At 42.0% G+C, this 25,595-nt stretch overlaps 1 long non-coding RNA gene across 5 annotated transcripts in view; it reads right to left on the reverse strand.

The window, feature by feature from the left end:
• LOC131484994 (uncharacterized) overlaps positions 1 to 25,595 on the reverse strand; it is a 56,674-nt gene that overhangs the window by 16,629 nt on the left and 14,450 nt on the right. For 2 of the 5 annotated variants that reach the window (XR_009248557.1, XR_009248556.1), the window contains exons 4-6: positions 23,801 to 24,831; positions 16,569 to 16,944; positions 676 to 861 (exon numbers count right to left, since the gene is read on the reverse strand). This is a non-coding gene — a long non-coding RNA (uncharacterized LOC131484994). The remainder of the gene's footprint in view (positions 1 to 675; positions 862 to 16,568; positions 16,945 to 23,800; positions 24,832 to 25,595) is intronic. The other 3 variants (XR_009248558.1, XR_009248559.1, XR_009248560.1) reach the window with 3 other exon arrangements.

Raw genomic sequence — 25,595 nt, forward strand, 5'->3', positions numbered from 1 at the left:
TCTCTCTTTCTCTCTGCCTTTCCCCCGTGCATGCTCTGTCTCTCTCAAAAATAAATAAACATGAAAAGAATTCAACTGAACTTTAAAAAAGCCTATACCTGTTGGATTTTGGTTTTGTTTTTCAATTTTCAAGGAAAAATAAAAAATTTGTGAAATTCTTTCTCAGAAAACTTGTGTTTGATGGTATAATTAGAGAGGTTTAAGTCAAGGATAGTAAATACTTCTATCATTAAATCTAAGATGTCATTGATTGTAAGATGATCTGCCACAGAGAAAGGAAAACGCTGACAGTGAAAACAATGCACACTTCTTATCACTTAGCATTTCTTTAATATTCCTTGAATGGTCTTTTAAACTTAGATCATCCTTATAAAGGAAAATATATACAAAATAAATTTGGTATGGTATGCCTCAGATTTCTGCCTATTCAGAGTCTGAGCCTTCTACATCACCTTTCCATGTTTCCCTTACGGTATTGTCCTTTGTACCACAAAAAATGTTGGTGAGGCAGGATTTCTTTAAAACATGGTCTTTAATTAATTGTCACTTACTCTACAAATTTGGTGTACACATGCCAGCTGTGACAACTGTCGTCATGATTGCTGCCAGCTTACCAGGATCTAGCAGGATCGTTCAGTTATCTATTGCTGTGTAACAAATCACTGGGAAACTTACTATCTGTGCTCCGTGCAGCCTCAGTCAGGCAGCCAGACTTAGGGCTGGAGGAACTGTTTCCAATGTAGCCTTCATATGGCCTGCAAGTTGTCAGCTGGGACCTCAGCCAGGCCTGAGAACCAGGGGCCTCTCCACATGGCATGTGCTTCTTCAGAGCAATGGTGGCTGGGTTCCAAGGATGAGCATCTGAAAAGAGGAGGCCAGGTAGAAGCAATATCATTTTTAAATAGCTTAGCTTCATAATTCATTTAGTGTCACTTTTGCCACATGATATTAGTTGAGGCCGTCACAAAGTCCCCCCACACACACCCCCTGTTCAAGGAGAGAAGATACAAATTCTACTTCTTGATGGGGGCTTGGCTAGGTTCTGGACGAGCCTGTGAGACTTAAAATATTGTGTCCATTTTTGGAAAATACAATCTGGCTTGGTGATACAAGATGCATCTCAATTTCAAAGATGTAAAAAAGGAGGGAGAGGAGTGATGGGCTTGTTAAAATTGATGAAATTTGTTAGTTGGAATGCAAGTCCTCTATCCCACTCAACTGCTTGCACCCCTCCTTGCCCCTAATTTATTGCAGCCATCATTAATCATGGTACTCATTTTCTCTGAGCCTCACAAGCTTTATTACACAATTAGGAGCTACTACCAACTGTTGGTGATCCCCTGTGGAGTCCAGCTAGTCTCCTGGACCAGGCATTACCTCAGTGTGGACCCCCTCAGTCCTTGGGTCTAGTTTTTGGTATCCCACACAATGATGGGGGTCTCCTGCATGAGACCATCCATATAAACCAAACATGCAAAAACAAAATGGCACTTCATTTGTATACCATGAGAAGTGAGCCTCTTAGCTACCACAATGCTTAGGTTTGCCAGTAGGTGTACCTTCTGTCAACTTACCTCATGTACTGCATTGCTTCCTGTGAGGGCCAGATTAGAAGCAGACATTCACAGCATTTAGAAATAATTCATCCAGGCCTCAGTACAACCTAAAAACCCAACTTAGATACTGTGTACATTTTAGTGTACTTGTTTCCATTCTTCTTTAGCATAAACATGTGGCACTTTGCTAGGGGTGGTGGTAAACTATCAAAATATTTTGGTAAGGGATCCCTGGAATAATTCTGATCATGGGGTCTAGGCCCTTCTAGGCAAGTGCTACTTTGTAAAGACATGTTTTCCTTTGGTCACCAGATTGTCCCCTAAAGTAGGTGAAGCAGCAAATAGGCTTTGGATACAAGGCTGGTTTATGCAACCTGAGTATAATATCTCAATCTGCATTCAGTCGCTATGGCTAATATGGAAAATAAGTGGGCAGTTGCCTTTTAGCTATGTTCCTTAAAAAGGACTGGTTGTTTTTTTTTTGCCCAGGGAGACCTCATCCCTGCAGGTCCACCCTTGTTGTCTTGTGTAGCCCCACCTCATTAATCTGGGTGGGATTAGGCTGCCAGAGCTGCACAGAGCTGCACAGAGCTCTCCCTCAGAGCTGGGCCATGCCCAGCAGTCCCTATAAGCCAGGGGGCCTGGTGTTGCCTCCTGAGAGAGCCTGGGCGCACTGAGCCCATGCTGTTCTTAGACCTGCTGGGATCTGCTCATGGAAGTCCTGTCCCACATCCAGACAGCTGAGGACTCAGGGCTGCTAGGACGGTGCCCCCACCCCACTCCACCCACACCCCTCTACGCTGCCTGGAGTGGGGGGCAGTTCTTTGGCCAGTAGAATCGCCCCTTCGTCTGTCCCACAGGGCTAGGGTGGACAAGTAGCTGCACAAAAACTCTCTTTTATCCAGATCCTGCAAATCTGTGTCACTGTATTGGGATCTAGAGGGAAGAAGATCTGCCTGTCCTTAACCTTGAACCAGAAAAGTGGGTGGTTCCTAATCAGAACAACACAGAGAAAGCAGATGCACATTGGCCTCACAAGGCCATGGCCATTAAGTCCATAGGTTTTGTATATTTTCCATCAACCATCAAGTTTGAATGCAGGAATAGATTCTGGCTGTGTTTTAAGTCATAAAGGGAGATTCAGGATAAACACAACCTCTGCTGCCAGGGAAAACACAGATGTCAGAAACAGCTATGGCTGTGACCAAATACAGCTGCATTTATTTATGTAGTAGCACTGAAGCAATTTTCAGGAAGGATTTTTTTAACAACTGAACTTTGTTTCTGGTGGTCCTGATCCAACTCTGTCCTTAAGTCAACTTAAAGCCAGATCATCCAGCAGTGCCCTTCACACAACATTCAATACGTATAGATTGGTGATAAAAAAATTATGAAATTATGGCAAAACCCCCAAATTATTTTTATTTAAAAATCAAATTATTTTTATTTCTCTCTTCCAAACATCTAGGTTGGCAGTCTAGGCTGCTATGGTGGCTTCATAACGAGAGACCTGACCCTATCTTGTTTTTCTACCATCTTCCTTATGTATCTTTTACCTCATCATCCATCATCACTGGGGCTGTTCCAGCTCCAACCATCACATCCACATTCCAACCATCAAGAAAGTAAGAAGAGAAAGGCTACCCTGTCACTTAAGGAATATCACTTCTGCTTTCATTTCTTTGGCCATGGTTGGTCACATGGCCACACCTGCCACAGAAAGGTTGAGAAACAGACTTATTCGTGCAATGGTATACTCAGCTCACATCCAGGAGTTCTGAGAAAGACAGGGGAATGAATATTAGGAGACATAATGGATTTGGCCAGTGTCACAGAATAATAGTCTAGCATAACACATCCCTAAGTTCTCCCATGAGGTGAAAACCAGGGAGTGATCAATTCATACTTCCTCCGGCTGGATCTAGATCTTGGCAACCAATATACACTTTTGGGAATTGCATCTTCTCCCTCAGCTAGTATAGACATGACACAGTGGAATTACTTGTTTTCCTGACCTGTTAAATCTTTTATTATCCTTTACATACATTTAATGGAAGCCTAGCCCTGTACAAAAATATGAAAGGGAAGTTCTCCCTAAAACTGAAACTGATCTTCTATCCTAAATTTCTTTCCTGGAAAATTTGTGTTTACTTAATAACAAATTGTGTCAAATTCTAAGCACTGCTTCTGTCCACTGGGCAGTGCAAAGACTTGGAATACAACATGCGTGGAACACTTGACCTCATGCATTTCCATAAACTCACAAACGAAACTTGAAGGGAAAACAATGTATTTATGATTCAGTGTATAGGTCTCTGCCTAAAATTGCTTTTGTTGGTGACTTAGGTGGATAAATTTTGTGTAGATACAGAAAAAATAATTTGTTAATACTGAAGAACTGTCCCCCACACAAAATGATTTCATCCTTTTTCTATGTAAGAACAACCAAAAGGTTTCTGGCAGATACTTAGGGCTTTCAATTATGCCGAGGTACTATAAGATCTGCCTCTTAACAGCTTTTAGTGAATTGTCTTCCCTCTGGGAAGGAGTCACTCTCTCCTAGGGCTGTGCTTTCTGAATCCCAGGCCTTTGTTACAAAGACCCTGTGGTGTGCTGCCCCCTTGTGGGAAAGTGTGGGCATTGGGGATCACAGAAGAAAATAGATTTTGCCCTTCAGATGCAACTGGAAAACCTTCATTGTTCAATTCACAGCAGGCACACAAGTCAAACTGGACCGCAAGACATTATCTTATAGAAATTTCTTCTAAAAATGAGAGTGTATTTACGAGGAGAAAAACACTTTACAGCATGGCTAAGCTTGTACACAATGGATTTATTAGCCAAAACTTGTATAATTAGATTTATTATAGATTCAACCTTTTAGTGCACCATGAGAGCTGACTTCCAAAAGGAAACATTTAGCTTTTTATAAAGTGGGACATTATCTTGTAAAGTGTATAATCTATGCCCCACCTCCTATCACCCATTCATTCTGTAAGTTCTAATTGTAATACTAAGTATTTCTCCAAGTAAAGACCTCTTTATACCATCGGCTATCTTCCTGCAAATATTCTAGAATCCCCCCCTTCCTTGTTCCATATTTGCATGGGGTATAGTCACTGATTTTACAAGCTATTTCTGCACGAACAACTCAATGAGCAGGAGCCCTGCATCTGTCCACTTTTGGCACTGTGACCACACAGCTAAAACAGGCAGCACAAAGTAAAGTGTGGTCAAAAGAGATTCACAATTCTCCCTCACACAAGAGGCTGAAGACACTCACATTTCCTGCTCATTTTAAGTCTTCAACTTTTCTTCCTTCCCCCTAAGAATGCTCCCACTGGGGTTTTTGTATCAAAACAGAACGTCAGCTCTGGAAGAGGCCTTTGAGTCTGCTGAGCCCCATCCCTCCGTTTGTATACAGACTCAGGAGCTGCATCTCCTGACCCCCTCATCCAGTGCTCTTCATCCTGCACCACCTGGAGGCTGTTCCATGCTCCATCCACCCCCCACCCCCCCACCCCCACCCCCCATCCCCCACCCCCGCTGAGAACCAGGGCACCTTTCAGTCTACCAAGCCAGAAACTGAGATCAGGTGCACAAACAACACCACCTTCAGAGGTGATAAGGGTAAGCAAATAAATACCAGGGAGGAACAGAAGCAGAGTTTGGCTCTCAGCACCCTGGAGATAAGTGTTTGATCTGGGCTGAGCACATCCCTTATCTGGTGAGAAACCACATTCACACTCAGAGGGAGCCTGAGCTTGCAGCAAGCACATCTGGAACCCTATGAGTGCTGACCTGGTCCTCACACTAGATGAACAATGGATTAGGGGCAACTGTTACCACCCACCCAGGGGTCCCTGAACTCCTGGGAGATCATAAGCTAAAGATTCCAAAGAAGACAGAGCCAAAGTTCTCAGCTGAAGAGTCCTGGTGGCCCCAGTCTCTCATCATCCACTAAGGGCCTCTGGGGCATGCCATGGATTTTCCAAGTCTGCCCAGTAAAGCTTCTTAGAAGTGTCATAAGCGTCATTCTCTCTCTCACCGTTCAAGTTACTGAAGCTGAAGAAAACAGTGAAGAATGAACCCAGGGAGAAAACCATTAGCGTGTCTTTAAAGAGACTTGACTAAGATGACGTACATACAGATAATAATAGTGACAATAATAGCAGCTAATGTTTACTGAGCATTTACTATATGCCAGGCACTATACTAAGTGTTTCTCCTTCAATCCTCACCACAAAACTTTAAGGTCAGTACTATTGTTGAAATTTGCAATTGAAAAATAGGATTCAGGAGATTAAAAGACTTGCTCAAAATCCCACAGCTAGGACACAGGAGATCCAGGAGTAGAAACATGGTTTATCGATCCCCTAGAACCCAGACTCTTAACCTCTTCTTTTTCATATATTGGTGTAAGTTGTTTGATGCATTTTCCCTCCCATCTGTTTTGCTACATTAAGGATAAAAGTCCTGTGGAATAGTGTTATCACAGTGAATGGAGCCTTTAGCAGGGATTTTCATGAGAGCAGGAGAGATGGAGGGAGCATTGATTGAGTGCAGGATTGGGAGGGGGGCGGGAAGGAAAATGTGTTCTAGCATAGACTGGGCGCTGGCTTCCTTTCCACCCTCGGCACAGCCCTGTTTTCTCCCATTACGCAGGCAGCAGTGGCCTCCCCTGCCTACTCTTTCCTCCTCCCTCAATAACAGGAACCCATTTCTATTGTAGCACACAATAAAGATTATGTTTGCCAACCTCTCTTTTAGCTAGTTGTGGCCACTACGGTGAGCATGGGCTTGCACTCCAGGGACAGCAGAATACAGAGCATGAGGAGCCTGGGGACAGATGGTACCATCACACCTGCCTGAGGCTGTTTACTTCGACTTCTTCCACATGATGGACAAATGCACTTGTTTTGTGTTTAAGTTCATAACTTGGGATTTTCTCTTGTATGCATGGATACCTAGTCCTCACTATTAACTTCTTTTCTTCTTTTTATAAAGGGATTCCCAGAATCCCTCTCCTGGCCCACGTGACATGAAAACATACAGGAAAGGGAATTCTGGTAAGTGTAGTTCAGCCTAGCCAGGTTGGGATATTATAAAGCTACCTCAGGTAGCTCATGGAACTGAAGGAAGAGCTGAAAAATCAGGCTGTGGACAGGAAAGAAAGCAAGGCAGCTCTGGGGATCTGGCAGATGACACTCCTATTTTCTCTATGTCTCAGAGTCACCTCCATCTGTATTCCCTCCTTGTACTGTTCAAATTCTCAGGACACAGTCTCATTGGCTTGTGAGGTCATGTGCTCATGCCTTGACCAAAGGAGAACAGACTCCTTGATTGACTGTCCAAATAACAATCCATGAAATGGTGGAGTGGTGGTCCCCCAGAGGGAAATCAAAGTGCTGTTTTAAGAATAGGGGTGTGCATGCCGTAAAGGCAGACACAGTGGATACCCATTGCACCTGTTATTGGTCTGGATTGACTGCATTTTCAAGCAGGCTCTCCCTACGTGGTAGCTGAAGAGACCGAGTGTATATCAGCTCAACTGAGCAGCCCCTGTGGGCAGAAGGCATGTTCCCCTACCAGATCCAGTAGAGATCTTGGGATCAAGGTTCATTGGCCTTGCTGGTCCCAGGGCTTCCCTAAGCTAATGTGTGATGGTCAAGGACAACAAGTGCTCCCATTATTTAGGCCCAAGCCCACAAAGTCCAGACAATGTGGAGAAGATCGGGTGGTTCCTATACCAAAGTGAGGCTACTATCACTACAAGATGCAGGGGAATGGCAACTGGGCAAGCCAAAACAGCATGCTTGGGGAGGCTTGGCCCCAGCCCTGCTCTTCACATGCTGCAGGTCTAGCTTGAGGCCTGTACTTGCAAAACCAGCAACTGAGACAGCCTCCTGCAAATCTAAAAGATCAGACCTATGAGGAAACCAGCACAGAAGACACGAGAGCATGAGTAAGGGAAACAGAGTAACCAGGATGAGGGTGGGAAGAACCCTGAAAAGCATATAGAAACAAAGACCTCAAGATCCCTGGGTGGGGAACAAGCATACATAATTGTTTGATGTTGAATACAAGAGCAGACATCACCAACCGATAAATAACTTGCATAAGAGTCATTCCAGTAATAGCTGCAATTCTCAGCCCATGGACATTCTCATTAGTAACCATTGGGGAAGACCTGGCTACATTTCTGGGCCCCCTGGGCCTCCTGCCCTCATAGCTCTATCAGGAGCAGCCTGAGTAAGCAAGGAGAAAAATGGGACCTGTTAATTAGTATAGCTCCCATGTGCCTGCCTGCCATGGGGAAAGGACACCCAAGAGGGCCTGGTCCCTCAGGCTGGGCTGTTATTTACCAGGCCCAGTGAGGCCCGAGGCAGGAGCACTCCAGTGACCCTGGTGCTAGTCTCCAAGGAGAAGCAAACTCTGAAGCAAGATGCAAGGCAGTGCAAACCCAGTGAGTCAAGCACCCAGTGGCAGCCACGAGGTCTGCTCTGCATACAACAGGTAAAGGCCTTTTAGAGAGATTATTCCAATCCACATGCCAGGGCTCCTCCCCTCTAAGCATGACCACCTGTCCTGGGATGTTGCTGGGCTTTTAGTTAAAAACCCAGAAAAGTGCCAGGTAGACCAGGAGGAGTTGGTCATTCTATCCACCTTCTAGGACTGAAGTATCCTCTGACAATTCAGAGGAGCTGACCAGGAGGAGCTTGAGTGTGTATGTGAGGGGAGAAAAAGTCAACAGGGATAATTTGGACTTTGCTCACCCATGCTTTGGGGGCCTTAAAAATAAGGAAGGAAGCAAAATTATCTGCCTGGTTTGTCATTCGCTTCAAGGCAGGTGACACCATCTTTGCCATCAAAGTACTTGCAAGCTAAGAGAGGTGTCCCACAACAAATTCAGAGGGGAAGCAAAAATGCTGCTCACAGATCATTCATGGTCCAAAAAAGCATGTGCTCCCAGTCAGATAAAGAGGAAAATAATTAATAAAATGTTGTCAAGGAGGGAGAACTACCTCTTCCTTGACGCACAGGTCCTGTCCTGTCAGTAAACTGAACAGATACTTTCCTGAGGATCTGATATGTGTCAGAAGAATTATACTCTTTTATTATGTAATTATTCCCACTCCAGAAAGTAGAGGTTATTATCCCCATTCTACCGATGAGGAAACCAAGGCTCAGAGCAGTTGAGCAAATTGCTTCAGGTGACACTGCTAGAATGTAGTAGATCCAGGACTTCCCTCAGTTCTTCTGCTCTGTATCTGGTGTCCCTTCTCCTGCAGCAGGCTAAATAAGTCAGGTACTAATACATTACTCACAACAGAGATCCCCTGGGTTTGATTGCATTGACTGTGAACCTTTGACGTACTTGCTTTCCATTTGACAAATTCTACAGGACCTCATGTAGATGAAGAAGGAATTTTATTTGCTGTCTTTACCAGTGAAAGTGGGACTTGGTTTGGGACTCAGGCACTGTCCGTGACACCTGTCTTCTGCAGGGTGGGTGTTCTTGATATGGGATGGGAGAGGACCCTGGGGAGGGAGGTGATGGGCCATTACAATGGTCAGGAAGGATCCTTTGGGGATATGTGAAGAAGTCACTCCTGCTTGATCCTCACCAGGGACAGGAGCAGACTCAGTTGCCAATAAAGTCCCATTAATCTTTAGAAGGCTACAGCCATCACATTTATTCAATAGCAAATACGGATTGTTAAGCTAACCGGACCATAACTTAGAACAGTAGTCTCTAAATTGTGCCTTTTGTATTCATCACTGTAATAAAATTGTCTAATTGGAAAAGTCCACATTGACAAATCAACAGGAAGCACATTGATTTAATAGTAGCTCTGAATTATTAATTCTTCAATTTTTTATTCCATAGAGCTATTACATTTTCATCAGATGGACCTTCTCTTAAAGAGGGCCAAAGGGTTATTCTGAAAAATTCCTGAGACTGAAGTAAGGAAGTTTTATGGGTGCTGTGAAAAGCCATTTGGTTTTTTGTATGCACTGCTGTGTGTGTGTGTGTGTGTGTGTGTGTGTGTGTGTGTGTGTGTGTTTCTAGACTGATTTTCTTAGGTAATCTGAGCCAAAGATGGGAATTTAAAGTTTGCTCTGTTAGTTCTGTGGACTGAGATTACCATTTGGGGAAGAAGAGATGGGAATCGATATAAAAGATCACATACCTGGCCACACTAACCCCTCTGAGGACAGTCCAATTTGGGCACAGGCAAGCTTACTGTGGTGATAATCCATAGCACATGACTAGGCCCATAACAAAGACTGGCTTATTGGTTAAATGATTGAATGGGACACTGTTGGTTAGGAATTGCATTCCTAACTGCATGTGACAAAGACTCTTGAATATAGTGGTTTATTCTCTTATATAGTGGCAGTCAAGATGCTGGCAGTCTAAGGTTGTGTGGTGAAACCACATTATTCAGCCTCCTTTCTTTCTTTTCTCCAATCCCTAGTACATACATCATTTCTAATGTTCTTCTCTATGGAATCCTAGCCACAAAACCACTGCAAGTACACCTGGGTGGCCCAGTTGGTTGAGCATCCTACTCTTGATTTCCGCTCAGGTCATGATCTCATGGTTTGTGGGATAGAGCCCCATGTCAGGCTCTGTGCTGATAGTGTGGAGCCTGCTTGAGACTCTCTCTCTCTCCCTCACTTTCTGCCCCTCCCCTATTCGTCCACATGCATGCTCTCTCTCAAAATAAATAAATAAACATTAAAAAAAACCCACTACATATGTTGGAAGAAGGCATAAAGGCACAAGGGCAGAAAGTGGCATAACTTCCAGTAAGCAATATTGCACGATATTCTAGTAACATTGCCACTCACAGCTCAGGGGCCAGAGATAGTCATGTGGTCATACTTCACTGAAAGTAAGGGTATGAAGTGTAGCCTTTAGGTAGGCATACCACCATTCTGAAATAAATTAGGGAATCCCTACTCAGGAATTAGGGAAAATGGACATCAATTTTGCATTAGTAGTTTGTTACAAAACACCATTAGTATAGCTTTTGGGGGAGACAGATTGGCAACATCTACAAAAATGTTAAATATTCATATTCTTTAAACTAAAAAAAAAACTATTTTCAATGCATTTTTTAGAGAGAGAGAGTGCAAGAGGGAGAAAGAGAGAAAGAGAGAGAGAGAGAAAGAGAAAATCTTACGCAGACTCCATGCTCAGTGCAGAGCCTGTTGTGGGGCTTGATATCATGACCCTGGGATCATGACCTGAGCTGAAATCAAGAGTTGGACACTCAACTGACTGAGCCATACAGATGACCCTAAAAATTTTATTTTTAGAAGTCCTTTATATATATTTACTCTCACATATGTAAATACACAAAAATGTATATACGTGCTTATTATAGCACAGCACTATTTATAATATCAAAAAATTAGAAACAGGGGGTGCCTCAGTGGCTCAGTCGGTTAAGTGTCTGACTCTTGACCTCAGCTCAGGTCATGATCTCATGGTTCATGAGATCAAGTCCCACATCGGACTCTGCACTGGCACCGTGGAGATTGCTTGGGATTCTCTCTGTCCCTCCTCCACTCTTTCTCTCTCTCTCTCTCTCAAAATAAATAAACACTAAAAAAAACTGGAAACAAACTAAATATCCATCAACAAATTGTCCAAGAAACTATAATATACACTATGGGATATTATGGAGCTATGAAAAAAGAATAAGATGACTAGAAGTACTGAGATGGATATGAGGTATTACTACATTAAAAAGCAAGTTGCAGAATACTACACATATTATAATAAGTGCAATATTGTCTCATTAGTAGAGTTTTTAAATGTGTATTTAGTTATTTTTTGAGATAGAGTGGGCAAGGGAGGGAGGGAAAGAGAGAGAGAGAATGAGAATGAATCCCAAGAAGAGCTCCGACATGGGGCTTGATCCCACAAACCGTGAGATCATGGCCTGAGCAAAAATCAAGAGTTGGACGCTTAACCAACTGAGCCACCCAGGTGCCCCTAGTAGAGTTTTATTATATATATTTCTGGAGGTGTATCAAAATCTTTGTGGACAGAGGAAGGAGCCTGTGTTATTTGAAAGAGCTGCCACTAGGGCGCCTGGGTGGCTGTTGGTTAAGCCTCTGACTTTAGCCCAGATCATGATCTCACAGTTCATGAGTTTGAGCCCCACGTTAGGCTCTGTGCTGACAGCTCAGAGCCTGGAGTCTGCTTTGGATTCAGTCTCCCTCTCTCTGCTCCTTCCCCAGCTCACACTCTGTCTCTCCCTCTGTCTCAAAAATAAATAAACATTAAGAAGAAAGAAAGAAAGAAAGAAAGAAAGAAAGAAAGAAAGAAAGAAAGAAAGAAAGAAAGAAAGAAAGAAAGAACGAACTGCCAGAAACTCTAAAAGAGAGAATCATAGTTAATGACTGTGAGCTGAACCCCTGATAACAAATAAATGAGTGGAGTCCATGGTCAGAGAAAGTGTTACCAATCTGGTTTTCAGAAGAGTTCTGCTTGTACCAAATTTTCACCAAAATGTTGGGTAGGCCAATCAGATGTAAAGTCTCTGTGGCACGCTTTAATGATGAAACTGGGGTGGTTCCTGGCAAGATGGTGAACAAGATATCCTGATGTACTGCAATGGTGCTGCATCCAGGGGATGACATGCTTTTTAATACACTGACCTCTCACCAGAAACAAAGGGAACTTTCCAATGATAATAAGCAAAAGAAGAACATACAAACATGCATAGTAAGCTAAAACCAGGATCGAGAAAGGAAAGACAACTGTAAATTTGGAAGATAAATGCCAATGCCAGTCACAAATGCAGGGACTGGAAGCTAAAGTCACCCTGCTGCTGGAGCCCATTCCCTCATTAAGAAGGTTAACGCTGTCTCCTATTGGTGGTACACATGACTCTAGGAATAAGTAAATGCAAATCCATTTTGGACAAGGGTGTCATTAATTCAGGTTTACAGGATTCTCACAGATTATGTAAAACTAAAAAAAAAAAAATCACAATAAAAAATTACCAAACAAGACATAATGATTATATCACTTAGAACTAAATGTAACATCACATGGCAAAAAAACCCAAATAATGGTGGCTGAAACATGTGTTTATTTATTTTCATATTAAACAAACCAAGAAGTAGGTATTCAGGGAAGTTTTATCACAAATTCATCAGGGACCTGTTTTCTCATGGTTCATGAACCCTCTGAGATCTTGGTTATGATCATTATTCTTGTGATCCCAGGTGGCTGCTGGAGCTCCAGCTATCCACATTCCAGACCATTATGGAAGGAAGGACAAGAAAAGCATAACTATTCTCTTTAAAAACATATTTTGGAAGTTGTACATAGCACTTCCACTTAGAACTTATTGGCAAAATTCTAATCCCAAAGGTCACATCTGGATGTCAAAACAAAAACTAGGGAGTTTAAACTGGCTGGCAATAAGCATGGCTAAAAATTAGTATTTTCATTCCTAGGAAGGAATGGAAGAATGGATACTTACTGACCACTAGCGGTCTTTGACATAATGAATATATAGTAGGCTGAAAACTGGGCCCCCAAAATATCCCAGACCCAATCCCTGGATCCTGTGAACATTACCATGAAAAAGGGAACTTTGCAGCTGGAAACTAAGATTAAGATTGAGATGGGGCAATTATCCTGGATTATCCAAGTAGACCTTAGATGCAATCACAAGTATCCTTAAAAGAGGAAAGAAGAAGGAGATTTGACTACAGAAGTAGGACATGTCATGATGGAAGCAAGAGTGATGCAAGGCAGGGGTCCCAAGCCAGGGAATGAAGGCAGCCTCCAGAAGCTAGAAAAGAGAAGGAAATCGATTCTGCCCTAGAGCATCCGGAAAAAAGCAGCCCTTTCAATACCTTGGCTTTAACCAAGTAATTTTGGACTTCTGGCTTCCAGAAATGTCAGAGAATGAACTTGCACTGTTTTAAATCACTAGTTTTGTAATCACTAATAAACTAATAAAACTAATAAAAAGAGTCAGAAGAAACAAAAACCAAATATAGTGCTCCTTCAAGAGTTCAGATGTTGTAATGATCAGATACTGTAAACACTTTATTTTTAATTTTTATTTTTATTTGAGAGTGAGAGAGGCAAAGGGAGGGGGGAGGAGAGGGAGGCAAGGAGGGAGGGAGGGAGGGAGGGAGGGAGGGGGAGAGAGAGAGAGAGAGAGAGAGAGAGAGAGAGAGAGAGAGAGAGAAAATCCTAAGCAGGCTCCACACTCACCATGGAGCCCAACATGGGGCCCAATCCCATGACCCTGAGATCATGACCTGAGCTGAAATCAAGAGTTGGATGCTTAACCAACTGAGGCAGCTAGGTGCCTCTGGAAACACTTAAAAGAAAGTTCAAATATAATTTAAAGATAAAAAATTTTCATGTTAAAAATGTGTGTGGAAGAGACTATCAACAATGACCTAGAAATCAGAAATGGAATCCATTTCAGAAATGAAAGATTATAATCTTGTTATGAATAACAAATGGATGGGTTAAACAGAAGATTATAAATGGCTGAAAAAAGAATTGATAAGCTATAGAAAAGAGCTGAGGAAATTATCTGTAAAACTGTGCAGAGACATGGGGAGATGAGAAGGATGACATATAAATTAAACAGTATGGAAGATAGAAAGGGCAAGAGAGGAGAGACAATGTTTGAGGTGATAAAATATGATGAAAGCCATGAATCCACAGTTACAGGAAGACCAACACATAGCAGGCAGAATAAAAAAAAAAATCTACACCTACACACATTTTTGTATGATTCCACAAAATGCCAAAGATCTTAAAAACAGCTGGAGAAAAAGGATCACCTATAAAGGAAAGGCAAGTGGGGTGACAGTCGACTTCTCAGTAACAACAAGGGAAAAGAGACCAATAGAATATCTTCCAGCTCATTAACATACTGTCAAAATGAGACTGTAGTTCAGGAAAGGTATTTTTTTAAAAACAAGAGCTAAATAAAGATATCTTCAGAGTACAAAGAATGAGAGAATTTACAATGAATGGTTCTTAACTAAATGAATTTCTAAAGGATATCATTCAGGAAGAAGAAAAATTATCTCAGTAGGAAGGTCAGAAATATAAGCAGGAATGATAAGCAAAAATACCTGGTAAACATGAAGGCTAAACTGAGGTAAATGTGAACAAACATTATCTGGATATGATTAATAATATAATACAAATATAATAATATAATGATATACAAATACAAGTTGAAATCAAATGAGATACTACCCACCCACTATCTTAGCAAACACGAAGAAGCCTGACAATATACCTAGTGTTGGTGAGAATGTGGAACAAGGACTTCTACATATGGCTGAAGAGTGTAGACTGGTGCAAACACTTCGGAAAATACTTTGACCCTGCAACACCCTTGAGAAATTCTTGCACATATGGACTTGATGACAAGTTCAAAAATGTTCATAATAGCATTGTCTGCAACAGCAGAAACTGGAGACAATCCAAATGCCCTTCAATGGAGAATGTACAAATAAACTGTGGTCTATTTTCACAAATGGAGTCCAGCAGTGAAAACGATGACAGCACAGTCAACTGACACAATAGGGATGAATTTTAGAAACATGTTGAATTAAAAAAAATTTTTTTACATTTATTTATTTTTGAGAGACAGAGTGTAAGCAGAGGAGGGGTAGAAAGAAAAGGAGACACAGAATCTGAAGCAGGCTCCAGGCTCCAGCACAGAGCCTGACGCGGGGCTCAAACCCATGAACTGTGAGATCATGACCTGAGCCGAAGTCAGACACTCAACTGACTGAGCCACCCAGGGGCCCCTAGAAACATAATGTTGAATTTTAAAAAACGTAAGTCATGACAGATTATGTATAATATGATTCTTCTTTTTAAAAGCTCAAAATCCACACTAAAACTGTAATTTTAAGGATATCTACCTATGTGGTAAAGGCTATTTTACATGCCTAGAGGGTGATAAACACAAAATGGTGATTTCTTCAGGGAGTTAGGCTGGAGATGGAATGAATAGGAGCAAGTAAGTCACTTCAAAGATATTGGTAGTGATGGAGCTTTAAAGTTGCATGGTGGCTTATGTTATTATTATGCTTTGTAACATACATGCCTTATTTATACACTTTATGCATCAATTATTACACAACAAAATAAAAAAAATAGTGAGGGTCTGGCTCAAAGCCAGATTGCCTGGGTTTCAGGCCTGGTACTACTACTTAACTGGTTGTGTGACTTTAGGTAAATCCCTTAACCCCTTAAATCCCAGGATTCTCACCCTTAAAATAAGGACAATGAGAGTTCCTATCATCCAGAGTTGTTATGAGGTTTCTATAAGATAATGCTTGTAGAGCACTTACTAAGTGCTCAGTAAATGTAAGGAGTAGTTATTGTGATTACTCTTATTTTGGTCACTGTGTGCAATTGAGCTCTGCCAGTGTGCAATCCAGTCAGCTTCACCTCTACTTCCCCAGTACATCTCCTTTTTCATGCCCAAATCCTTACCCTCTCCTCCCTACTCCCACATACAAATATGAGCATGGGCAGCATCTAGAGCTTGTCTGACAGAGCATTTAAAAGCACACATATGGATGCCAAGAAGGGAATCCTAAGCATGAAGAGACAGAATATTCTTTGTGTTAAGGCCCAGCAGATGTGGCTTTTGCTTCAGAATGTGTTTGGATGGTTCTGTTTGGCTCTTTATAAAACTCTGAATGACTAATGTATAAGTGATGCATCCTTAGGGTTGCAACCAGGACATTCAACTCTGACTAAATAAAACAAAAAGGCATCCCTTTAGGGAGATTTGGATGCAGATAGGGTCTGAATGGGCTGTGGAAAATGCTTCCAGAAGTGGGATCCCTGAGGAATAATGAAGGCACAGTTGATCAGGGCAGTCTGACAAACCCTGCTAGAATCCTGGCAGCAAAAGTCTTGAGCTGAAAGTTCTGTTTCATTGTGCCTTAGGGAATGGAGAAAAATAAGTACAAACTCACCCTTTCCCTCCACTTTCTTCTTTTTTTAGCTCTCGTGTAGCACAGGCTGCTTGCATCTGGCTCAGGAATGAGGCATTTTGCAACCTGTTTTGGAGTGCTTCCCTTTGTGTTCTCTGGAATTGCAGCTGGTTTCCTTGGCTGGAAACAAAGATGGAAAGAGAAGCTCATATCTAGCTGCCTTCACTCTCCTCCAATCCCCTAACTCAGTAAATACAATCCATGGCGTGATGCCTAATGTAGGTCTTCTGTCCATGCCTGCCGGCTCCCAATTCTTTCTCAGACTTTTGTCTTCTTTGGCTACTGCCACTGTTTCATGCAATGGGTTGGTCTGCATCCCCCTAAAAGATGTGCTGAAGTCTGTATTCGTCAGGGTTCTCTAGAGAAAAAAAAAATCAACAGGAAGTAATAGAGATATATAGGAAGAGATTTATTATGAGGGACTGGCTCACATGATTATGGAGAATGAGAAGTCCTGTGATCTGCAGTTGGCATGCTGGAGGCCCATAAAAGCCCGTGGTATAGTTCCAGTCCTAACATGAAGGCTTGAGAACCATGAGCATCAGTGTCACTGGACAGGAGAAGATGGATGTACCAGTTCAAGCACAGAGAGCAAATCTGCACTTCCTCTATATTTTGGTCTAGTCAGACCCTCAACAGGCTTGATGCCTACCCATAATGGGGAAGGCAATCTCCTCTACTCAGCCCACTTATTCAAATATTAATCTCATCCGGAAATACCCTCACAGACATGCCTAGAAATAATGTTTAACCAAATATCTGTATATGCATTCTATGGCCCAGTCAAATTGACATGTAAAATTAACTATACTCTGCCTCCCTGAAGCCTCACAACCTAGAAGTTAAGTCAATCATTAACCCTATTTTGTAGAAGAGGAAACAAAGGTTAAGGGTTTAAGTAGCTTGTCTGAGGTGACCCAGCTATAAAGCAGTAGAGCCAAGATTCAAGCCAGCATATCTGACTTCAGAGTTTGTGTTCTTGGCCCACTCAGTTGAGGCCCATCAAAGGTGAGGGACTGCAGTTGGCCCACAGAATCTGTCTTAGTTGGCAGCTGTGCAATAGCCTTCATGGCCTCTCTGTTATGGTCCTTTTCTCAAACTTTGGCATATATAAGAATCATCTGGAAGACAGGCTCAGCCACTCATGCAAATTTCTATCCTCCCAGAAAGTCCTTTCTAGTAGGTCTGGGATGGGGCCCAGGAGTCTGCATTTTGAACCATGTAGCTCTATAGGATATCTGTCCAGTCAGGAATTACAGGATAAACTTACCTTTTTTTTTTTTTTTTTTAAAGTAGGCTTCAACTTGGGGCTTGAACTCACAACCCTGAGATCAAGACCTGAGCTGAGATCAAGAATTGGATGCTTAACCAACTGAGCCATTCAGGCAGCCCAGGATAAGCTTACTTTTAGACAGCATGTTACTTACCTTTTCAAATAATAAGCTGATGTGGTTTTAGGTGAAATAACCTTTCTTTTTTTTTTTTTTTTTTAATTTTTTTTTTTCAACGTTTTTTATTTATTTTTGGGACAGAGACAGAGCATGAACGGGGGAGGGGCAGAGAGAGAGGGAGACACAGAATCGGAAACAGGCTCCAGGCTCCGAGCCATCAGCCCAGAGCCTGACGCGGGGCTCGAACTCACGGACCGCGAGATCGTGACCTGGCTGAAGTCGGACGCTTAACCGACTGCGCCACCCAGGCGCCCCTGAAATAACCTTTCAATTAAAGCAAAGGATCAAACTGTTAATCTGAACAAAATATAATACATACATTCCAGGAAGTCCAAAGGCTGTTCAAAAGGTCTGAGAAACAGATGGAAAATGGAGTATTTATTGTATCTTTTTCAAATTAAAAATTGGACTCATTGCTTTAAATTTAGAAATATTTCACTCGAAAACACAACTGAGCCTATTTTTTGAAAAGGGAACATCTGTTTACAAGTTTATCTTATCACTACCAATTTCTGAATATATTGCATTTTGTGTGGTATCAGACCACATCTTTTGAAAAATGTATTTATTTCCATGCCCCTATGGTCCTGTCTACAGGCAGAAAGAACCACACTCTACAGGAGTGAGGCTGCTCCACACCTAGGGCCATTGTAACATGGATCGGGGAGGATACTTTCAACGAGGTAAGTGTTGTTCACCGTGTTGCAAACAGAATTAAGAGCCTCTCAATTACTCTTTCCGTAGGAGGAGATTGCATTAATGTCCTATCCAGATTACATTTCTCCTGGGCTGGTGACTAGGACATTTCTTTGTCCAGATAATTGGTAGTTATATACTGCTCTTCTTGCTTGTTTAACCTCACTTGCTCTACCTACTTCTTCCTTCTTCCCACTGACAAACCTAGCCTTTATTGACAGATATAGTTTTCTGAAAAAAATCCCCAGGCTGGAAGCTAGGTTGGTGACAAAAGAGTTCCAGCCCAGCCCTCTCTTCCCACTAGTTCTCTTCCCCTACCCCCAACCTCCACCATCATGTTCCTTCCAAAGAAAAGTACCATTGCAGTTGGAAAATCTTAAACCAATTAGATTTTAAAACAATTAGTTATTAAATTGGGTCTCTTAAACCTTAATGAGGGTAGCTGTAAGTTTTAACATTTTACTTCAAGCCTATATATGATTTATTTCATACCTACTAAGTGTCAGACTGTACAGGGCATCAACGTGAATAATCTTATTTGGTCATTACAACTGACCTGCAAGGCCGACAACTGTGTTCAATTGTTTGGAAGCTTTTGTTCTAAACTATTTTGTTCTTTTTTTTTTTTTTTTTTTAGTTTTTATTTATTTTTGAGAGAGAGAGTGAAACAGAGAGAGCTTGAGACAGGGAGAGGGAGAATCTCAAGCAGGCTCCACACCCAGTGAAGAGCCCGACATGGAGCCTGATGTGTGGCTTGATCCCACAACCCTGGGATCATGACCTGAGCTGAAATCAAGAGTCAGACACTTAACTGACTGAGCCACCCAGGCGCCCCTAAATAATTTTGTTCTTAATCTCATTTAGGGGCGCCTGGGTGGCTTGGTCGGTTGAGCGTCCAACTTCGGCTCAGGTCATGATCTCACGGTCCGTGAGTTCGAGCCCCGCGTCGGGCTCTGTGCTGACAGCTCAGAGCCTGGAGCCTGTTTAATAAGATTCTGTGTCTCCCTCTCTCTCTGCTCCTCCCCTGTTCATGCTCTGTCTCTCTGTCTCAAAAGTAAATAAACGTTAAAAAAAAAAAATCTCATTTAAAAAGTAGTAATTTAAAGGGGCGCCTGGGTGACTCAGTCGGTTAAGTGTCTGACTTTGGCTCAGGTCATGATCTCACAGCTTGTGGGCTGGAGCCCTGTGTCAGGCTCTGTGCTGACAGCTCAGAGCCTGGAGTCTGCTTCGGATTCTGTGTCTCCCTCTTTCTCTGCCTTTCCCCCATTTGCACTCTGTCTCTCTCTCTCAAATAAACATTAAAGTTTTTTTTTTAAAGTAATACTTTAATTTTATATAGATAATATATGCACAAAATCTAAAGGCAATTGAAAAAGCCAATCCAAAATGAGATGTAGTATAAGTGCAAACTGCACACTGGATCTTGAAGGCTTAATATGAAAAAAAAGAATGTAATATGTCTCATTAATAAGTTTTTTTTAAAGTTTATTTATTTTGAGAGAGGGAGAGAGAGAGAGAGAGCACACATGAGTGCAGGGGAGGAGACAGAGAAGAAGAGAGAGATTCCCAAGCACTCTTTGTGCTGTCAGCACAGAGCCTGATGAGGGGCTCGATCTCATGAACCACGAGATCATAACCTGAGCTGAAATCCACAATCAGACGCTTAACTGACTGAGCCACCCAGGCACCCCTCATTAATAAGTTTTTATACTGATTAAATGTTGAAATGATAATATTTTGGATATATTGGGGCTAAGTAAAATCTTTTGTTAAAATTAAATTCACCTGTTTTTTTTTTTTTTTAATTTTTAATGTTTGTTTTTGAGAGAGAGACACACACACAGCACGAGTGAGGAGGGGCAGAGAGAGCGAGTGAGACACAGAATCCGAAGCAGGCTTCAGGCTGCAAGTTGTCAGCACAGAGCCAGAAGTGGAGCTCGAGCCCACAAACCCAGAGATCATTACCTGAGCCAAAGCTGGATGCTTAACTGACTGAGCCACCCCGGAACCCTGTGTTTCTTTTTTTAAAAAAAATGTGACTACCGGAAAAATTTAAATTACATGTGTGGCTTGCGTTGTATTTCTACTGGACAGAGCAGTGCTGAAATAGTCAGGAAGAGGAAACCACCCCTTTGCAGACTCAAAGGGAAGACTTAAGTGGAGGCAATGGTGCATGACAGGTGACATAGAGCAAGCTCTGGTAAATAACAGGGAGGGGATCAATTAATATTCTCTATTTAACATTTAGTTCCTGTTAAGGATGTAAAAGTTGACATTGAGACCATGGCTTGTCTTCTACCTTCAATCAGGTATTCTGCTTTCACAACAATGGCACTTAGTGTTCAAATCTATCAGAACTCCTCAGCGAGCCTCCACCCCCAATCTGAGCATTGTATGCCACCTGCAGAGACTCAGTCCTCAGTCACAATCTTGAGGGATTTAAGACTACTTCATTTCATTCCCAGAGCCCTTTTCCTCTTATGAAAACCTGGCCCACTGACACTATGAGTCCTTATTTAGAAAACAAGCATACAGGCATATCTTTTAAGATAAGGAAATCTAAGCCTTCCATATATAAATGTTTAGCTGGTTTACAGTGAGCCTAAAGCTGAAATCAATATAAATGGTGTCTTGGATAGAATTCCTTAGAAGCAGAGCTTGACACAGGGACTTGGGTACACATGATTTACTAAGGCAGTGCTCTTTAGATAGACAGGTAGGTAGGTAGGTAGGTAGATAATTAGAGGCAGGAAGACAAGGAAGCAGGATAAGGAAGGGGAGTGATCTGAGCATGAGCATTGCCTAGGTGAAATCTAACCTTGGCCTGATCCATGGTGGGTAGTCTCTGGAGCCATGCTGTCCAATAAAAGTTACTGCTATGTTGGGAATGTTCTATGTAATTGGCACTGCTCAGTATAGTTACCACTAGCTACATATAGCCATCGAGCATTTGAAATGTGGCTAGCATAACTGTCAAACTTAATTCTTAATTTAATTTAATTTAAAGAGCTACATACTGCTAATGTCTAATGCATTTGGACAACATAGTGCTGGAGTATAAGCCTCAAGACAGAACAGGGAGGAGGAGGCTGGCCCCTTGTGCTCTCATTGGCTGTGGGCTGCCCTAGCCTTGGTGGGAGGGTGGATGGGGCATAATTTCCCAGGCAAGGCTATTATCAGGGGACATTCACACTGCTGATGAGTGGGTATACTGGCCAAGTAAAGGTGATGAGGTGCACCCCAATGCCCACTACATGTTAGTTCTCAACTAGATCTCCTGACATCTTATTTTCATCTCCCTCTTCATGGATTCTCCAAGAACTGAATTGTAGTCATAGAAAAACCTGAAGCCAACAGCTGGCCATGTGCTTCATGCAGAACAAATCTCCTATTCCCCACAGCTGTGGGTTCCTCTCCACTCCATTCTCAAATCTTCCCTGGCAATTCTACTGGTTTGCTGGTCCCAGGAAGAGGGTCATCATGTTTTGCATAGGTATGCAGAAGGAATTTTTTTGTGGGCTTCTGATTATTAGCTTTTTCAGCCATAGAGAGGAACTCTATTTGATTTTACAATATCTACTACAATCTGTGAGATGGCTAATCCAACAGCTCTAAAAAAAAAGAGAAAAAACAAAACCAACTTTGCCCTTTTCCATGCTGAAGTGTCATAGATCTGAAGTTATAAATGAGGAAACCTGAGTTCATGTTTTATTTATACCTATTACGTTTAATTTATGGTGTTGGAAAACATATTCAGCTTAATTTATGCAGGAATTAACTTTGGTAGAGATTAATTTTGAATCTATGGCCCCTTCCTAAAGTATATCATCTCTTTTCATAATCCTGGCTTGCAGACAGAGATGGTAGTGGGGGGGGGGGGGGGAGAAAGAAAAACAAAACCATAAACAAAACCAAAAAACTTTAAAAGGCAAATACTTTAGGTCCTTAAAATGAGAATAATAACATGTTTTAGAATTAGGATACCTTTAGAATTCACAGAATTTAGAATTTACATAATGGTTCTTTCTATTGAGTTCAGACATCCAGTAGGTTTTAGATGAAAATACATAAAACAGAAGAAAATAAAAAATAGGACCTTGGCACATATTAATACTTAAGAATTTAAGAATTCTGAAACATTTAATCAGTATTACACACATGTTATCTATGCTACATCTTTATAGATTACCAGGTAAGTGTGTGTGTATGTGTGTTAGGAGAGGAAAGATTGGGAAGGAGTGGGAGATCAGTGTGTCAAAAAATCAAAGGGAGGTGCCTAGCTGGCTCAGTCGGTAGAGCATATGACTCTTGATCTCAAGGTCATGAGTTCAAGCACCAAGTTGGGCATAGAGCTTATTAAAAAAACAAAAACAACAACTTAAAAAATCAAAGGGAAGCACAAAATACAGCTTTGTCTTGGACAGTCAAGGAAAAAAGGGAACAATAGATATCATGCCTAATACAAGAAAGTATATTAGTTTGCCAAGAGGAACTAATTTTGGTTTTGTTTCAGAATGTTGTCTATCTAAATAAAGAAAGCTGTTCTTTATTAAAAACAACAACAACAACAAAAAAAAAAAAACAAAAAAAGAAAACTAGGGGCGCCTGGGTGGCTCAGTTGGTTGAACATCCTACTTTGGCTCAGGTCACGATCTCTCAGATCTAGTCACACCTGCTTCTTCCTGTTTAAGCCTCAGGAAGTCAGTGCCACTAGGTGGATAGAGAAGGAAATAAAGTGAGTTGTCTCCCACCCTTCCCAAGGCAGATGACACAACCTTTCCACAGACATTATGGTCTCCACCGCTGTTATGGTTTCCTTTCCTGAGTCCCCGACACTGTCTTCACCCCAGGAGCCAGCTGGCACTCAGAACTACAGGCCTGGTGATGGGACAGGTGTGCCAAAAGAGGGCATCTGGGGAGAGGGTACCAAAAAACACTCCCTCAATAATGGGGTCTTGTCTGTTAATTTTTACTTGAAAAAAGGCAGGGGCATTCTACCTATCTATGTGTTTTACTGGACAAAAGAAGAGAGTATATATACTATTAAGTCATTGTTCTGTAGATTACCTGACCAAGTGAGTGATTCTGGTTTGCTTCTTGACTGTGTCGTTGGCAGTTGCATGTTTAGTTCTGAAAGGGAGAACAAATCTCTGTCCTTCACCAGCACTGCACAAAAAGCAATGCAGGAAGCTTAGTCAAGTGTGCAAATCTCTACTATCAACTTTTCTGCCACATATGGGGGAATTACTGGCCCTTGAAAGCTATCACAAACAGATAAGAAGCAAGGTTATAACATGATTTGACACGGAGTTTTGACGGGCTCCACTCAGAAATGTGGAAAGTGCGGCTTTAAAGGCATCATTTCAGGAGATTAAGATTTGAAATTGTGTTGCTTTATCTTGCTGTTTTCTTTCCACAGCCTTTTCCTTAGGCCTTGCAGTGGAATTCTTTTTTTTCTTCCTTTCTTTCCCTAGTGTACATGTGAAGGTTTGCAACGCTTCACGCTTGAAGACTTGAAGAAAACTGAGTAAATTTAATATGACCGACTTCATAGTCACTGGCTCCACATGCATTTGCTTGCTGTGAAGAGAAAAGCATGTGAGGAAAATATATTGCCACTGAAGGAACGGATCTGTCTCAAGTATAATTGCTCATTTTTATCCATCCCTTGTGTCTTACTAGAGAAGATTACTAAAGAGGCTAGACCTGCAGCACAAAGCCCTCTCAGCCAGATCTTCAGGATGGGCCACATCTCTAGGCCTCCTTGTTCTCCATCCCAGGCACACCAGCAATAGCTCAGCAAACACCAATTCCCTGGGTCCCTTCTCAATTCTCTGGCATTCCTTGAGCTTTTTAAAATGCTTGAGTCCCTGGGCTCTTGGCAGCTGAAACAAAACCTGAAAGAAATCCGCTAAGCTCCACAGTGTGTTAAACCCCTCCAACAGCAAGAGGCGAAACCCTTCTGTTTCCAGTCATGTGGATGCTGGAGCCACTGAGCTCAGATTACTGGGTTAATGGTCTTGGAGAAGTTGAGCCCAAACTCTACATCCAGAAAGGAAGAGCAGATTGAGTCCTCAGCCCAGAGCTGCTTCTATTTCCTGAAAAGAAATGAGGAAGCAATCACTCATATCAGACTTTCTAGAACAATCCTGTTTGAGCTTTCCTACAAATTTTGTGGGCTATAAAAGAGCTTCTGTCCTTATTAGAGCACATGCTCTAACTGTGGCTGGGGGTGGGAGATTGAGAGGTTGGGAAAATGTAGATCTAGCAGCTAACAGAAACTGAAGGTGGAGAACTGCTCCTATTGTTTCTGGGGGCCCACTGCAACTATTAGGGCAATGTGTTATGAGGAAGAGCTGTGGACCAGAACTGCAGTTGAAACTGGCTTATCTGTTTAGCACATTCTCAATTTTGTCAATTAAACAGAAACCAGGGCTCTGACAAGTGTGGAGAAGGAAGAAGAATGACAAGGCATGGAGCTGGGAGCACTAGTAAAGGCTTAAAGCCTCTGGCAGCATCACATAGGTTGTGATGTACAGGCAGAGACGTTCCAAATGGCCCTGGGGACCTGGGATAGAGGTTAAGAGGGAAAGGGAGACTCAACAAAAGGAAAGTCTGGGACAAACTCTGCCTATTCCATTGTTTTGCTTAAGTCAGCCTTAGTTGATTTAATTCTACATAATGAACTAAAAATGTTACCAGGAATAAAGAATCACCTAAGATACTGATCTCAATGATGTGACACATTGACAGGGCCTTTGGTCAGGTCTGGTATGGTTTTAACAATACGGCCCTAGTCTGTCTTTCTCAGTACATCATTTTTTCTACCTTCCCATCAATCCAATCCCTTGCTCTTGTCCTT

This window comes from Neofelis nebulosa, chromosome 9, assembly GCF_028018385.1.
Source record: "Neofelis nebulosa isolate mNeoNeb1 chromosome 9, mNeoNeb1.pri, whole genome shotgun sequence".
In the NCBI taxonomy this organism is placed as follows: domain Eukaryota; kingdom Metazoa; phylum Chordata; class Mammalia; order Carnivora; family Felidae; genus Neofelis; species Neofelis nebulosa.